The sequence below is a fragment of the Alosa pseudoharengus genome, unplaced genomic scaffold, assembly GCF_046254945.1.
Source record: "Alosa pseudoharengus isolate Yale_2024_CS ecotype anadromous, Long Island Sound unplaced genomic scaffold, YU_APseudo_1.1 YU_APseudo_1.1_scf_4, whole genome shotgun sequence".
Lineage (NCBI taxonomy): Eukaryota > Metazoa > Chordata > Actinopteri > Clupeiformes > Clupeidae > Alosa > Alosa pseudoharengus.
Genome location: NW_027468774.1, coordinates 42,050,721 through 42,059,042, shown reverse-complemented (window position 1 = coordinate 42,059,042; position 8,322 = coordinate 42,050,721).

Genomic DNA, 8,322 nt, shown 5'->3' with positions numbered 1-8,322 from the left:
CTTTCTCAGACACACACAGACATGTACACACACACTCTTTCTTTCACTCTCTCTCTCTCTCCTTGTCTCTCTGACATACACAGAGACACACATGCTCTCTCAGACTCACACACACACATACAGAGAGAGAGAGAGAGAGAGAGAGCGAGACACCCATGTCCCCCCTCACACACACACACACACACACATACACAGACTCTGTTCTCTCTCCCCTCTCACAGCACTACAGTAATCATCCATCCACAGTGCTGCCTGGCCTCACCTTCCCCACTTTGCTGGGAGACACACAGGAGGTCCCCTAGGTGACCGCTGAACCCGCCTTCTACAGGCCAGTGATTGCATCTCAAAACGCTTGCAGTGGGAGCACGCGTGTGTGTGTGTGTGTGTCCTCTTTTCCGTCCTGATACACAGCCCGCCAGCTACATCTGCATAAGGCAAATCTGTCACTGCAGCAACGCTTTTTTCCCTTCTCTCCGACACCGTCTAGTAGACAAGGGAGGAGAGAGGGAGGGCTTGTCTCGTGATATTAACCATATGGTTTGAAAAGATGCAAAAATGTTTGGGGATGAGCGTCACTTAAATGATTGATGGTGTCTCCTCACAGGGTGCTTTAAGAGAGGAGGAGGAGGAGAGGGAGAGAGAGATAAAAAGGGAGGAGGGGAGAGAGAGAGAAAGAAAGGGAGGGAGGCTCCGTCACTGCTTCCATAGACAGAGAGACAGTTTCTCCTGACGAGGAAGCCTGTTTGCTCTTGATCTTCTTGCAATGCATGGCACATCATGTGACCATAGGCAACATGCATGCCACGCACACACGCCTGTGCACTCATCCGAGGACCGGAATGAACACGCCAGAGCCCAATGCTGCGCAAAATTGGAACTGATGGAATGGCGGCTTAATATGGAAGTCGTGTGGTCCCATAGCAGTGGCCCCCTCAGCTCAATTGGCAGGCCAAAGAATGATCACCAACAGCACAGCATAGACTCCCTTTCCCAGTCAGCACATGCACTGATGAAAGACAGATTTTTCACTCGGCAAGTCAAGTCACAGCAAGTCGTCTGGCATAAAAGCATGGGCTATATGAATAAATAATTATAAACATATACAGCTCCCTCCCATTAGGAGGCTATGGCCCAGAGCTACTGCAGCGAGCTAAGCACACTGCCTAGAGGGTTAGAAATGCAGTGTGGCGGGAGGCCAGCTCACAGGAGATTAAATCCAGAGAAACGTTATCTAAACATATAGGCTGTATGTGATGCAAATGAAAGGGAAGTGGAGCTTAGGCCTCCATGCTGAAGGCTCTGTAATGATCTACAAGGGTCTGCCGGTGAGGAAAGTCATATCACATGAGAGAGTGGCGAGTGGAGAGTATTGGGGTGGAGGTATGGGGGGGGGGGGGGTACTTGAGCCAGCGAGAAGCTCAGAAAGATCAAGAAGCGAGTCTAGCGAGACTAGCGTCTCCCAAGACGGCAGCGTTAGCCTGCAGATACATGAAGCTAGGCTTGACTTGAGCCCTCAGAGCGAATCCTTGATGTTTCATCTCCGCACTAGGGACATTCGTTTGATTGGTCATCTTCCCGAAAGACGAGTGGCTTGCCTCCGGGCATGTAAGAGGGAGAACACAAGCGAGAGTGGAGTGTTCTTTCAGCGGAACTGGAGTTGAATAAACAAACAAACAAACAGATTCGTTCTGATTTGTTGTACACTTCTGGCTGCACATGGAGAGATTTGTTGTAATGGTGGAATGTCAGTTCATCTTTTGCAAATGGCAACAGCAGCATTTCCATCAGCATTTCCATCTGTCAGGGGCAGAGAACAACAGTCAGTTAGAATGCAAGTTTGTGTGTATCTGTGTGTCTTTATGATTGTGTGTTTATATGTGTTTGTGTGTGTGTGTGGCTTTATGTTTGTGTGTTTATATGTGCTTGTGTGTGTGTGTCTATGTTTGACCATCATCATCTTTAATTTACTCTAACCTCTGTGCATTGGAGCACAAACACAATGCAGCGCTAGTTCATTAGCAAATTCAGTAAACAAAAAATGAGTGCCGCTCTGAACGACCTCCGACATCTGTTTGGGCTCCAGCATTGAACACCATCCAGATGCTGCAGCAGAGGCTCGCTCACAGGGCAAGGGCAGGTTGTCAGGACAAGAGAAGAGCGCTATTAAAAATCCACTTTAAAAAAAAAAAGTAAAAAAAAAAAAAGAAAAAGAACAGATACGGAGGCTAACTGCGATTAGCGGCTCAGACACCTCAAAGTATTCCGCTCTGCGTTTATCTGGGCGAGGGAGCGAGCGAGCAAGAGGCCTCTCTGCCGGCTCTGCGCCACCGAGATTAAGTCAGGTGATGATGCATACCAGTGCCCCGGTCGAGGGTCTATCTTCTGGGTGCTGACATTTAATCCATGTTCATTCATCTTCACTCTGACTCACTGGCAGGCCGGCAGCGGCTACTGCGCTAACCTACCTACCAAATGGAAGACGCGCACCGTAACTGACACTCATACACACTCCAGCATACACACACAGACACACAAAAGCATTCATGTGCATTGAGATTAGATATATAAAAGGTCTGTTTTGAAAGGATATAATTATATGTGGCATAGCCTACTTCATCCACGGCATGAAAAGGGACGTTTTTATGACAGCAGTTCACTAACGCTATGAATCTTGGGTAAATTGATTAGCCGTGTGGGGAGTGAAGCGCACAACTTCCTGACAGACTTTCATTTGCATATTTGCTGCATTGAGAAAATTGAGTTGGGGATTGCCTGGGCTTCATAAATAGTGGGGGGGTCAATGGAGAGACATCCATTACGTGTTTCTGAAATACCAACAGGCTCACTGCGTCCATCAGCCAGGGCTTCATCCTGAAGTCTCAAATCATCATCGCAGACTAGGGGAATATTTTCACACAAGTCTACACAAAATCTGGTAAATCTGTGCTCTGTCTACGCAAAGGTAATAAAACACAAATTACATTCATTTCACATCATTTCACACAGACACTGTGAAGCTTTTCAGAGGGCACTGAATTGGTTTGCCACACACAGAGACACATACACACTCTCTCTTACACACACACACACACACACACAAAGCTTTAAAACATCACAGGACAACTCAGGCTCCACTCGGTCGCGTTAACCATTCAGAAAGCGTCTGCTCAGCGCCGTGGGTGCTGCGCTTGGTGTCGTGTTTGTGTTGGCTGGTTATGGAGTGTGTAGGAAAGCAGCAGAGAGCAGGCTCCATGGTGGTGCGGTGGCATGGTAGACATTTGGGTTGTGGGGTGTGAAGACTTGGCTAACACTTACAGCCGCATTTACGCAGAAATAGAAAGCATCAAATGCTCGCTACAAATATAGGCACAGAAATTGGCGAGTCTGTATATTTGTAAGTTTGTATTTGGCGTTACCATGAAAAGCTTTTCATAGAACCACGCCCATGTACAAAAACATCCACACAAATACATCCGCCTCCACACACACACACACACAAAACCTCCAAAAAAACTGAAGCAGATAAAATATTGTATTGATGTTTTCAAGAGAAGAGAAATAGTTTGGGCCATGTGGTGAATGATGAGCAGGATAGCCTCCAGATGTCAGACAGATCTCCTGTCTGAAATATTGCTATTGATTGATTTACCACCACGTCTCTCTGCTGTAGCGCAAGACAATGAAAACATCACCCAACCCAAAACAAGTGGGTTCCTCACTGATAGGCCACGGATGGCTAACCCAGCTGGAAAGGGCTTGGAGAGTCGTTGCTAATTAGGCAACTAACAGGCAAAGGCTCCATCCAGGGGCTTTTTTGTCTCCCGAGCCATTGTTCCACTTTGCCGCACCGAGAACCACACTAACGAACACGAGGGGGCTTGCTCGTATCGTGGACAGTATCATTTCACCACTCTTCCCATTCCTGTCTTTTTTCCACAGCTGCCAAAAAAGCCCGACGGGCAGGGTTCGGCCCCTGTGACCCATCAGTCCGGCACGGACCTCCGAGGAACTATCCATCACTGGGCCCTTGCCTGCAGCCTGGGGATAGATTTCCGCTCCCTCGGCCAGCTCATCAATCAGGGAGGACGTTGCTGCATACCCAAACAGGCTGCTAACTCAAAGAGAGCCGAGGGGTGGGGGGTTTGAGTGGGTGTGTAGGATAGGAAACTGGGAGATAGGTAAGGGGACCTCGTGCTTCTGGTCAAACAAGTCAAACAGTGAAAAGCAAGCCAAAAAAATGTAGTAAAGTCTTGGTGTGGTACACTGTAGAGGAATGACTCAATCTTTTTTGGGAAGGCAGAGAGGCTTCTCTAGACCATAGCTACTGCTGATGGGCAAAGAGTGGCTGTTATAAAACTTTATAAAAGCCTGTTGCACCTTTCCCCGATTTCCACGAAATTACCGATGACTGATCCAAAGCGAACATGGACTCAACGGGTGGCCACTGTTTACTGATGCAAACCGTAGCAAGGAATGAAAAAGCACCGAGCAAAGCAGCAGACTACAGATGATGGTAATCAGGAGTGCTGTGGAGACACACAAAAGGGCACTGATGCAACAACTATGAAAGAACGCACACGGGGCGTGAACACAGACAAAAGAGCGGGTGCAACTGCAATCACACAGCCTGGTGGGCCAATGGGAGCTTTAATGAGACGGCATGGGGCTCAGGAGTGCTCTCTGGGGCTAATGAAGAGGACCGAGTGTCTTCTGCAAGGCTAAACCAGGGGCACACAGGTTTCAAAGGGGCTGCAAACAGTGTTAGCATTTCTTGCTAACTTCCGGCAGACTTAGGCAGTGTAGACTTGCTTGGTAATTTCCACCAGATTTAGATTTTGCTAGATCAAGTCACTACAGAGTCTTGAAAGAGTCCCTGACACATTTCTCTCTCTGTTAGAGCATCTGTTTGTCAGAGAGTTATCAAAAGGCAAAGCCAGCCAGCTGAAATATTGCTTTCAATGGGCTGAGAAAGCTGTGTTGCCGTAGAAGTGCTGGATGTTGGTTGACATGTGCCACAAAAACAAAACCCTTGAGATGAGAGCCAGCAGGTGCCCCCTTCACTGAAGAAGTGACATGGGCTTGGGTGAGGAAGTGACATGGGCTTGGGTGAGGAAGTGACATGGGCTTGGGTAAGGAAGCTGGTGCTGAAGAAGTGACATGGGCTTGGGTGAAGAAGCTGTTGCTGAAGCCTCTGACGACGATTTGGCAATTAAAACCTCTAATTAATCAGAGCTATTTAAAGCAGGCCATTCATCCACTTCGGTAGCAGCTCAGACTGAGGGGAGGTGGGGTGGGGTGTGGTGGGGAAGATAAACTGCTAACTGCTCTCTCTGATTTACCTCTTCCCCTCTCCCCCTCTCTTTCTCTCCCTCTCTTCTCTCTCTCTCTCTCTCTCCGACTCCATCCACGGTTGGTTTCTCAGTGGGGCTGCCTGCGTTTGCTCGGACGTGTGGCATAAAGAATGGCAGGCGGGAGAGAAGCGAGGTGGTCAGGGGGGTTCTGTTGGCTCAGCAGAGGTTACCCAAGACTAGAGAACAGGTGCAGGATTTAAAGCTCTACAGGGCAGTAGGTTTATGGGAGAGAATGAAGAAACGAAAAGACTACAGGAGCCTGGTGCAGAGAACACGTTTCTTACCTCATCACAACCTCAGGATAACATTATGACCTATTGATTACCACCTAGGAAGGATCAACACATTGCATGTAAACACAGCCCATAGTTAAGTACACAGATCCCACACACATCTCAACAGCATACTAACAAGGCATAGATTTTTATATAACAATAACAAATAGAATTTAGAAGAAACAACTCATCTACATTCACACTCATATCAACTGATATTAACTTTCCTCTACAGTAGTTAACAGCCTCACATACAACACGCCCAGGCATTTCTTGTTTGATTTTTTTTGTCCTGTTGATACAGACTTGGTAGTTGGTCTTGTTTTAAAATCTCTAATTGCCTTCCTTCTGCTAGGCAATGAAATAATTACTTGTTATTTTGGAGCAACGCTGCAGTGAAATGAGTGTGATACATCAACAGCAGCCTGACTGGGGCTGACTGAGGGAGAGCAGCTCCATAATCTAGCCATGGCACCACTGGAGGGGTAGAACTTCAATCAATAGCCACAACAATTTTTGCTTGCACTCTTGACATGCTTGGGCTAAAACTTTACCCACAGCACTAATAAAAAGTAGGGTTTTTGAGCATTTAACAGAGTTGTTGTTTTAAATGAGGGAGCTTTATGAAGGGGGGGGGGGTTCTCATCCTGTTCAACTGCACTACCTGCAGTTATGTGTATGCCTTTGTGTTAAAGTAACAATCACTGTCAACACTGTCCATTTTCAACACACTGGATACTCATTTAGCACTAAGGGGGTACCCACTCTAAAACTGACATAAAGGGTACTGTGGTAGCCTGGCAAATGACCATCCCCTTGGTCTACGCTTCGCTTCGTGGAGGGAGAGGAAAATCGAGCGGAAGTACGTAGGAAGGCAAGGCCAGGCTAGTACTGTGGCAACAAAAGTAATTATCAGTTTAATGCTACACCTTCCTGTATAATGTGTAATTGTCAGTTTAATGCTAGACCTTCCTGAATATGGGCTTATGTAACAGATTAAAGTACCAGTAAAGAAAACGCTACCATTATCTTATTGCAAGAATTGTGTCTGCTCTCCAATTGCTCGGAAAGCGGGGCTATTCTTGAATTTCTGCTGGCTAACTCCTTTTGTGTTAGACAAGCAGACCTAATGTGGGTTATTACTGTAATGAAGTTGAGTAGATAATGACAGGGTTTTTCTTTATGGGCGTACAATCCTTTTAAGCTGAAAAGTAGGCTATTTCACCTCTGATGCTGCAAATTAAAAGGGATAAAGAAACAGGATGCTCCTAGGAATATGCAAAAAGGATAATAACGTAACTCTCGCCGGAGGAATGCAATATTAGAATCCCCACCTATCCCTTAATGTCTCTGAATCTGAGACTATGAACATATGTTTTATTAGATGTCTAGACTGGTGAGTTATGGAGAACTAGTTTAGAAAAACTAGATGTACCACATAGCGATAAAAAACAAACAATATGATGAGTGCATGTGTCTGCATGTATACCTGTGTGTGAGCGTGCGTATGTGCCAGTGTGTTCTGTACAAACCTGTGTGTGTCAGGCTTGTACAAATTCCAATTTGATTTTTGAATTTGAATTGTCAAAAACAGGATCTAGAATTACAATTTGTAAGTAGAATTGAATTGAAGTTGAATTAAAATTCAATGAAATTCAAATAAATGCATATATATTAAGGGTAGTGTTTAACAATGAAGCTTCACAGTATATGTCAGATATATGATTGCATCAAACATACAACTTATAACAGTAACCAATTAGCCTACATTTCCAAAGTAACCTTCCTAACACTGAATGTATGTGAGATTGTTTCAACATATTCTTTCTGTTGTGTGTGGAATTGCCATGAATTTACCGGTAATTCCACTTCCTTCAAATTCAACTTCAACTTGGGGGGAGTCAATTCAAATTCCAATTCATGAATGAAATGGAGGCCCATTTTAAAATTCTGAATATTGCACAAGCCTGGTTTGTGTGTCTGTGTCTATATGTGGCAATGGTCAGTAGAAAGAGAATGAATGGAGGGTTTGATGAAGGGAGAGGGGGAGAGGTAAATCAGAGAGAGCAGTTAGCAGTTTATCTTCCCCACCCTAATCCTCTCATCAAACATCAAGCCCTCCTTTCAATCACTGCACAGAATAGTCTTTCTTTGCACACATTTTGCATGGGCCTGGAATATTCCTGTGCTAATTAAAAGCTAACAATTAACAGTTGACAATTCACAGCTTGTGTCATCCAAGGATGGCCTTTCAAGAGTATGCTACCAGTCAAGAATGGCCAATGGAGCCCACATCCTGTGAGTCGTATGAGGTTCTAACCCCAGCAGAGAGAGAGACGGCTGGAGGAAGAGAGGAAGAAGCTTATTTAATTTGAGGAATCATGTTGTTTGCTCTTCTTTCACATCATAGAAATGTAAGAATACTGCACTTTATTTTGCCGATATGATTCACTATTTGAGCACACTCCACAAATAAATCGAAGCCTGTAGGGCTAATGGCCTCTTCCTTATCCTGCAGACTCACTTAAGTTTCATCCTTTTTGGCAAAATGGTTTACCCTGGAAATCCTTGCGAGCACAATTTGAATTGTCTCTGCCAGACACTCTGGCAATGAGTAATGATGCACGTTACTTTTACCCCTTGCATCACGAGGAACCAATCAGTGTTTCTGATATAGGCGGACCAGAGACGAGCTA